The sequence below is a fragment of the Prinia subflava genome, chromosome Z, assembly GCF_021018805.1.
Source record: "Prinia subflava isolate CZ2003 ecotype Zambia chromosome Z, Cam_Psub_1.2, whole genome shotgun sequence".
Lineage (NCBI taxonomy): Eukaryota > Metazoa > Chordata > Aves > Passeriformes > Cisticolidae > Prinia > Prinia subflava.
Genome location: NC_086283.1, coordinates 40,720,073 through 40,730,213, shown reverse-complemented (window position 1 = coordinate 40,730,213; position 10,141 = coordinate 40,720,073).

The window sequence follows — 10,141 nt, the reverse complement described above, 5'->3', positions numbered from 1 at the left end:
AAAAAGAAAGAAAAAGAAAAAAAGAAAGAAAAAAAGGAAGAAGAGAGGAAAAAGAGAAAGAAAAAGAAAAGAAGAAGAAAAAAGAAAAGAGAAAAAAAGAAAAAGAAAAAGAAGAGAAAGAGAAGAAAAGAGAAAGAGGAAGAAAAGAGAAAAGAAGAGAAGAAAGAGAGAAAAGAAAAGAAAGAAAGAGAGATTACTTCTAGGTAGGGTAGTCTATCACCCGTGATGGGTGTCCTTCCCTCTGGTTCTACCTTCCAAGCCACCCTGTGGTAAAGTTGCATCTGCTTGAGCCATTCCCTCCTCATGGGGTACATATGCATCCATATATGCTGCATATAACAATGTAGTGCTCAGATGATCAGTCAAACATGGCTAAAAATTAGCACATTTATCCCAGAAAACAAGAAATCAGTTATGAGAGCGTGGGAATGGCTTGTATAACTTCCTTATGCTACTACTTCTGTTGGTTTCCACTGGATAAGAAATTAGCTTTATTCTGACACTTTCTAAAATATAATACCTATTATTAGGATTGGAACAGGGCAGTTGCCAGCCATGTCATTCTTTCAATCTTACTTAGAAGAGACTGTACTGTATCCATGGCTTTAACCCATGTATGGGATATGCTCTTTCAAAATTGGAAACGTATGGCAAATTCACACAGAATTAAAGATAAAAAGGAAAATAATAAAATGCAGAACCTTTTTAATTAATTATGTATGTTCCTTATATTGAAAGCAACATTTTAAAGAAATTATTTGGTATCTTCCTTTTTAGGACAGGCAATGTGAGCTATTTTGTAATCTCAGTTATTTTAGAAGCCATTTAGTTTCCTCTCCTAAAATATAATGGAGTTCAAATGGCTTGCTTTGTTGTTTTTTTTCCTGATTTCTCCACAATAAGTTTTGGAATATCTATAATCTGAGTATCAGAACCCAGACTCATTAGGTGTTGGATTTTTTCTGTTTCTAACAAATGACACCTTGGGAATTATATTCTTTCTTTTGCAGTTCCTTATCTAGACTGACTTATTTGTTGTTTGGTGTTGGCAAGTGGAGTTGAACACATTTGTTGAGTGATTCAGTGGCTGGGCTGTAAAATAGTGTGTGATTTCTTTATATATGGCTATATATGGTGAATGTCTTATTTCTCTTCCTGTGCAACTGCAAAGTAAAAACATCCTGAAAACCTTAGCTGGAGTTATCTGTAAAAATGTAATTAGTCCTCTTCACTGAAGTAGATTAATTCTCCATTAGATTTGATCCTTACAAGAAAGAAAATACAAGCCTTCTTCAGAAACTGTTAACCCAACACATAGGATGCAGAATATGACCATTAGATGCAGGAGGTTCCAAAATCTCATGTCAATTACTTTGAAAAACTGCTTGAAGCAACATTGTGTCATGGACTTCCCAAACTCACAGGTGAGCTGTCTTCTTCAGATCCAAGAGTTGCAGTAGTCATAATCTCATTTCTCATAAAAGCAACCATATCTGGAAAGTGGTAAAAGGCAAAGTCCAGACTTTCTAAACTTCTTGTTTATTTCTAGTGTCTGGTAGGATATATTTGTATCTCTGTTCCAATGTAAGAATGGGAGAAAATGAAAGTTTTCTCTGTGTGCTTTCTGCCCCAAAGAGATGCATTCAGGCCAGCGGTTTCTCAGGCACATAATTTTTTTCTTCAAAGTTAAAAACCATAGGAAGGTTGAGAAATTTTACCTTCTGTTGACCACATTTACTTCTAAAATCAAAATAAGGAAAAATATCCTGGAAAGTATTTTTTCATCCTATCCAGTTTATCTAAAATATTTTTGTGGTCAGTTGTACACCAAAAATAGTGGAAAAAAGGACTGTTACAATTAAACAGGTTCATTGCAACAGCTCCAAATGAGATTTGAAGGGGGAAAGGGAGAAAAATATGCTCAATAGAGATGAGCCTGGGGGTGACAAACCTGTGTCCAGAGGGGGGTCAGACTCTTTTCCCAGGTAAACAAGTGACAGGATGAGAGGAAATTATCTTAAGTTACACCAGGAGAGGTTTAAATTGGAGATGAGGGAAAACTTCATGGAAAGCGTCATCAGGCACTGGAACAGGCTGCCCAGGAAGGTGGTACAGGCACCATCCCTGGAAGTATTTAAAAGACAGGTAGATGTGGCACTTAGAGACATGGTGTAGTTGGATGGTTGGATTGGATTGTATGGTTGGATTCAATGTTCTTAAGGATCTTTTTCAACCAAAATGATTCTATAATTCTATGAAATTTCAAATAGCATATAGTAATTTCTACCACAGAGATGGTTTCTAGTGCAAAATCAGAAGGAGGTCTGCTTAAGCACTTTTCTCTGAGATTCAAAAGAAAAAAGGACGTTCTGAAACAAATGAAAACTAGGCTTATAATCTGACCCCCACTATGCGATTAGAGCACTGGCACAAGCATTTCTTTCATTCATTCCACACCACCTTTTCATAGCCTCAGGAAAAAGATATTGCACATACATTCCACAGAACTAACTAGAACTGCAAAAAAAGGAGTAATTCTTTCATGCCATCTGTGTTTCTTCTCCTAAGAGAAACAACTCTTACCATTCAGGTAATTGTTATTATATACGTGACAAGCATAGAATTTCGACGTGCAAAAAAATCTGCTTTAAACATTTATTGGCAATGAACATCTAAATATTTTCATCTAAACAGGAATTAGATGGAGCTCTGAGCAACCTGCACTAGCGAAATGTGCCCCTGCCCACAGCAGTGGGGTAGCTAAATGATCTTTAGGGTCTCTTCTAACCCTGGCCATTCTATGATTCTGTGATGATTCTATATACTGTTCAACTCCAGTACAAAGATAAAAACTAGTAAACTGAGAAATTAGAAAATACTCACTGATAATGATGGTTTGTCTTTCAAAGAAATTTTAACCTTTTAAAAGACAAAATTATCTGAAAAGGTTGCTACATCTAAACTCTCTTATATCTTCTAGTTGTTTGGGTTTTTTCTCAAAATTATATATATCATTGTGTACTTGTGTTTATATTCTGCAATCTATTCTTTCCAGCAAAATATGTTATTTTCTGGACACTATTTGTTAACATTTCTAATTTCTCTTGCTTTTAAGTAATTTTATTAAATTTACATGCTGTACTTCCATTTATGAATTTCAGTTATTTCACCCTATACTACCAGATGCTAAACTTTGCATTAATCTTTCTAAAGACCATTTTCACAAATATTTCTGCCAGTTTTTTCAGTAGCTCTCTATTTTGAACTATATGTGTGCATATAGAGTATAACAGCACAATTTTGAATTTAATTTAAGTTTCTATGATCTTTCTTTCAGGGTTTTGTATTTATTTTTCCTTTTTTATTTTTCATTTTTATTAGCTTCTCTTAACAACACCAAAAAAATTTAAAAATGGTATTTTGAACTGAAAAAGCAAAAGACCTGTTCTCAGTCAATCTCTAATCAAGCTATTTTTGTGTGAATGCTTGTGTGGCATACACTGAAAAGTGGCACACCATATGTGAAGAATGTGGTTAATGTGGGGTCTTAGGCAGCAGGGTCTCTGTTTCACAATGTGACTCTGCTGCTGCTTGCCACAATTAGAAAACCAGAGTGTGGCCTGATTAAAAACATCTTAAAACCAGGCTGAAAGCAACAGCTTTTCTTTCTTTCACACTGCATAACACTCAGTGAATCAAGACCCAAAAAGCCAGGAAATGGATTAGCAACCTCTCAATTCATAATCCACTGAAATGTCTGGTTTTACATAAAAATCAGTGCCAGAGGGCTTTTTAATTCTGTATGCAACAGTCCTCAAAAGCATGGTTAAGACATTTGTTTCCAACATACAGTTATAATGCCAAAATGACAAAATGAGTTACCTCCAGCTGCTCAGAATTTTCATCAAAAGATATTAAAGGGAGACACACTTGTGTGAGTAAGAAGGCATTTCCCAGTCACAGCCTTTTTGAATCTGGTCATCTAGGCTGGGAGAACAGTGTCTCCCTGTTTAGTTTAACCTACTAGACCCCACTTCCATTTGCAGCAGTGACTGGCTCCCTTTTTCCTCTAAGTCACTACTGCCTTTGAGTGGATACAGAGCAGCTGCAGCTGAACAAATATTTGGCTTTTAGTCCCCTGCAGATCATGACCTTGCTGTCCAAGGACAACTCCCAATAAGGCATCCCACATCTCCTGTGACAGGGAGAAGAACACATTAAAAATCCCCATGATTTTCATTTCCTCTCCCTATGACCTCCTCCTCTTCTGCTAAATTTTTGAGTGTCTTGTTATGACATCAGAGGATGTAGGTTTACTCACTGGTATGTTTTTGTTATGTGGCCACCTGTCAGGCTGTGTGCAGCCAGTCAGCACCACGCTGGCACGTGGTTCCTGCCATGTGCTTCACGTGAGGAGTCCCCAGGGATAAGGTTTCTGCCTCTCTGTGGTGGAGAACATCCACCCTAGCACTGCTTAAGCACAGATCTAAATCCAAAGTCTCATTTTCCTCTCCACCCTGTTTACTTCACTTTAAATGTCAGACATGTCCACCTTGCAGCTATCAAGACAATGCACGGAACTGAACTGAGTTCTTGATTCCTTAAGCTCAATCCTCTGTTAAATTTAACTTCTCTTGGGTTCACAGTCTGTGTTGATGCCTCTACTGCCTACTATATTTCCTCATCACAGAGATTTTGTGGAAAATGTTTTGCTCCAGTCAACCTATGACTGCAACCAACCAACACCAGCAGCAGGTCTGGATGGTGCTTCCTGGCAATGCATGCAAAAGACAGAGTATTCCCTACCTTCTGCCCTTTACCCAGACTCACTGCTGTTAGTGGATATGCTAGACATGAGCATGCAAGAGGAAAATTAAAGACGGAGAACTGGGCAGCATTTGGTTATCTAGAGCCAGATTACAGAGAAAGCAAGCAGGAGTGGGAACAGGGCTGAGAGAGCAGGTGGCTGCCTGCAGCCAGGCTGGGGCACAGCATGTAGCTGAGGGCCTGCAGGCAGAGACTATCTATACAGGGATGTGGTGTGTGCCTAGGGCTTGGAAAGGACATGAAACTCAGAACAGTCATAGTATAATATATGAATAAGGTGAAATAGATATACACATTTTACCTGAATTCCAGGGTTTTTTTAGCCTCACTCATTCTACAGGTTACCTTATGTAATGGGATACCCCAGTGGGTTTTGGGGTTTTATTTTGAAGCACACATCAGGTCAGCTAGTGAAAAAATTACTAGCATGTTGGAGGGCAGTTCTGCAAAATGACAGGATGCAAAACCTCTATTCCCAGGTTCCTGTCCCACCAGATATGATGCCAAAGGAGCTACCACTTTTGGAGGGGAGGCAGTAGCTCCTTGCATTGCTGGCCTGGGCTCTAAAATGAGTGGGACAGGCTGCTGTCCTTTCCATGTGCAGGACAGGCAACCTGCCTGTCTCTGCTGTTGGGCTGGCAAGAAAGGAAGCCACAAATGCAGTAACAAAGAGTGAACTGCAGTGCTTTCAGTGCTACTATTCCTACAACTTTCACAGGCTGACAACTAGGGTTGATCAAAGCAGTGATGTGCAGAGTGCTGCCATGTGCTGTAGCTTCCTTGGCCTGTAGACTTCCCCTTACCTTGTATTGAGACCATGGGTCATTTGCAATGATGCAAATCCAAGACTATGATATGGGTCCTTCAAAGGCCCTTTCTGGACTGGTGCTATTTAATATCTTCGCTAATGACACAGAATAAAGGACTGAATGCATACAGCAAATGTGCAGATGACACCAAGCTGAGAATGCAAGCAGCACTCCTGAAGGTCAGGATGCCATCCAGAAGAAATGTGAGCAGTGGCCCATGGCAATCTCACAAGGTTTAACAAGGCCAAGTGCTGGTTCTGCACCTGGGTCAGGGCAGCCCCCAGTGCCAGCCCAGGCTGGGGATGAACAGACCCAGAGCAGCCCTGCCCAGAGGGACTTGGGGGTGCTGGGGGTGAGAGCTGGACAGGAGCCAGCCATGGGCACTGCCAGCCCAGAAAGCCAAGGGTGTCCTGGGCTGCACCCAAAGCCCCGTGGGCAGCAGGGCAGGGAGGGGATTCTGCCCCTCTGCCCCCTCTGCTCAGACCCCACCTGCAGAGCTGCCTCCAGCCCTGGGGTCCCAGCACAGGAAGGACATGGAGCTGTTGGAGAGAGTGCAGAGGAGGGACACCAAGGGGATCAGAGGGATGGAGCACCTCTCATATGAGGAAAGGCTGAGAAAATGGGGACTATTCAGCCTAGAGAAGTCTTTGAGGTGACCTAATTGTGGCCTTCCAGTCCCTGAAGGGACTCCACAAGAAGGATAGAGAGGGATTTTTTGCAAGAGCATAGAGTGACAGGACAAGGGGTAATGGAGTCAAACTGAAAGAATGTAGGTTTAGATATGGTATTAGGAAGAAATTTTTTACTGTTAGGGTGGTGAAGCCCTGGCACAGATTGCCCAGAGGAGTTGTGGATGCCCCATCTCTGAAAGTGTTCAAAGCCAGACTGAATGGGGCTTGGAGTGTCCTAGTCTGGTGGAAGGTGTCCCTATCCATGGCAGAGAGTTGGAAACCAGATGATCTTTAAGGTCTCTTCCATGCCAAGCGATTCTTTGATACTATAATTATTTGGTATGCTATTTAAAAAGACATCTGGGTAGAGGGCTTCCCAGTAGGGAGTGACTATTGCTGGGGTATGCAGCTGAGCAGCAGCATTGATAATTGCAGTTCTGAGTGAATATACTTTAAATCAGGAATACAGTGAGAGATGGACATCTTCTTTGTTCCAGTTACCAGGAATTTCCATTAGTTTTCCCCGGGGCTGCACTACATCTGTGTCTTACTCTACTTGGCAGACTTTCTTGGCAAAATATAATTCTGCATTATTTACATACAGAAGATTTCTGGTACATTACTCTTTTTGAATGTAGAGAGAAAACACTGCTAACTGCCATATTCCTTTAACAAATTATAAAGCATATTTTAGTTGGAGGAGATGAAATGGATCTGGTAGTTTTGAAGAAGCCTCGTTCTGATTGTTTCTGCAACTGTTGAAATACAACACCTTAATCCCAATTTTATCTAAACCTTCTAGTGTTGTCTAGACTCAAGTTTTTACTGAAACAGCACAAAGGCACAAGTTTGTCTACACTGTGCTTCATTTGGAAATGGCAAGATAAGAGACTGTTTGGTAGCAAGTTGTTTGTAATATTAAGGTTAGGTTGCTCTCCTTAGAGAATGTGATATCTCAGTACTGGTAACATTTAATTTAGATCCAATCCTTTCCTTCAGCCACATAACAATTAAATAATGTACTTACTTTACTAACAACTGTGAGAAAAAAACCCCCAAATGTATCTTTTGCTTTTCACTACCCTTTCATTACATTGATAATGTCGAAGTCATGGCAGCATTAGTCTAATTATTTTCTTGTTAAACAGTGTGCAACTGAAATGTTCAGAAGCATTTATAAAGTCATCATTACTCAAAGTAAGCAACAAAGTGCATAGAAGAGCAAACAGAAGAGGAAAGACAGGCTATTTGTTGATTTTTAAAAATTATCAGTTGCTTATCAGAAAAATGAAATGTTATTAAGCAATCAGCATCTCCAGTTGTAAATATATATCATTCTTCCACTTCTCCAGAAGTTGTGGATCGCATGGTAAAGATCTGCTTTCAGTTTCACTCCTTCCAATAACATGGAGATTGACTTTCTCAAGAATTTAGGGGTTTTAATTCACCTTGCTGAGTAAGTGCCTCAGGGTATCTCCCTTGACAAAACTCATCAATAGTTCAACAGGATTTCTACTGAAATAATTCTTGGATGAGACAAACCCCATGTATTCGGTGAAATATTTGCCATGTAGGAAACTGGTTTTTCCTCATATTTCTAGCTGGAAAATTTTTGACCTCCCTTGTTAAATGTGGTGGCTTCAAAGCAAGGATCTAAAGGAAAAAATATTGTGTTGAGCTTCCTCACCCTGCTTTAGTGTTTTAAAAAGTCCTTCTTATACAGTCAGGCATATCCACTTGCAATGAGAGTCAGTGGATACCCAATTCTAATGCAAAGCTCATTATACTTCAGCAGTGTGTTGAGAGTTGCTTAAAGTTTGAAGTGATGACTTCCTTTTGTTCAGATTTTATACAGTGGACAAGACCAAAGAACTTCCATATGCTCCTTTCAATTTATCCTTAAATACTACATTTCAAATAATAGAACAGTAAGTTTCAGTGCAAGTATATTAAATTTGAGAGAGAAGAGTGTAGTTGTGTTGAGTTATATTGGAGTACTACTGAAAAAAATGATAAAAATAATGGCAGCACTATTGTAATGCCTATTCATTAGCTCAGGAAATGCAAGACAATTCAAAGAAAGTTGAACATGTTAATAAGTTATGATCACACAATACTAAAATATCTGAACAGCCTTAACTCAGATGAGCCAAGAATATCTGGAACCATGACATTGTTACAGTTCTGATACTTCAGGATTTGTGAACCAGAATAGACGCAACTAATATTTTTTCAATAACTTCTCATGGGAATTCAAAAATTGAGGAGTGGGGAAAAGCAAGTGAAGAGTTTGAAGGCAGGTAAGCTCTTCTCCACCCAAAAAAGGTAAAAGATTTCAAATAAGTATTTAATAATGGACTTGGAAAATGATTGGGACTGGATAAAAATAGAAGGGTAAAAGACTCAGAGGCTGACATTGGAAATGTGGTGGCAGAAGATGCTTGAACAGATAAAATGAAGATGACAAGAGAACAGAGAACTGCAGTGGGTAGGACAGTAGAGACAATTTGGTTTAACTCACAGATTGCAATCCCTCAAGGGCCTAATATTAACCACAGGAGTGATGAGTCTCCGAAGGCTTCTTCTGGCTATGAATCACTGTGACACCTCTTGGTAATATGCATTTTATGCCTTCTAGCAACTGATCTACATGTAGAATAGCAGCTCTCCACTGTCACAATTGGTCAGCCTGGTTGGAAAGGATCTCAGCTGAGAGCGTGGCCTTCAGAGAGCATGGCCAGAACAAGCTGGCCACCGATCTGACTCCTGCTGCTGAAACTTCTCTTCTAGATGGGTGCTCAGTTCCCTAAAGAGACAGAAAGTTAATGCTAGAAACAAACACTACTGCAACAGCATATGCAGTAGTGAGAATTATAGATATTATATGTATAATTATATATATATTTTAATATATTAATTATATTATCTCTCAGTAGAGAGATATTTTCTCTACTGATAAAAATGTGTTTATGAAGATTTTACAAGAGAGTGTGTGTCAGCAGTTGATGTTGTGGGACTTAGACAACTTGGATGGTCAAACATAGGGGGGTTTTAATGTGGCCCTGCAGAAGCCACCAGCATGGGGAGGATTGTGAGAAAGATATTCTGTGTTCACCTCAGGACTCACATGCCCAAGTGCTGCAGATCTGCTGATGGTCTAGACAGCTGCTACCCAAATAAATACCATCATGTACCATGACCATATTAGATAAAAATGGTTAGGTTTTTATCCAGTAAAATGGACATACTCCTGTGTTTTGCCAATCTGTCTTATGATCTCAGGTGGAGGAGTACCAAAGGCAAGAGCTACTAGACCCTCTTAGTGCTGCTTTGTTCACTGCCAGACAGCAGCTACCCTCAGGGCCTCCTGATGGGGATATACACACCTTTTCCAAGTGGCATGTGGAGGTCATCACCAGCATTTACCTGCTGCTTGTGTTCAAGAAGGTAAGCTCCTAAGGGACAGCCAGCCAATCTTGTGTGTCTGTATCCAGGAGCAGGTTCCAAGCATAGTATAGCAATGTGGGAAAAAATGTGGGCATTACTTTGTATTTCCATTGTATTGGAAATTATTATGCTTCAAAGGAAAAAGATTTGCACCATTTTATGAAAAAAATCCATTTATCAAAAGCATATGAAAAAAATGTGAAGCCACTGAGCTTTTGTCCCCATGATCTATGCATGAAAGTTATGTCTAACATAATTTTCATGTTTGCTGAAGTTTCTTGATGGTTGCTTTCATACCCCCAAGCTGCAAAAGGCAGGGCAATTTTGATTAGCTGGTTGGGTGCTGAATTTTAAAAATTTCCAAATCCTATATATCCAAAATATAAA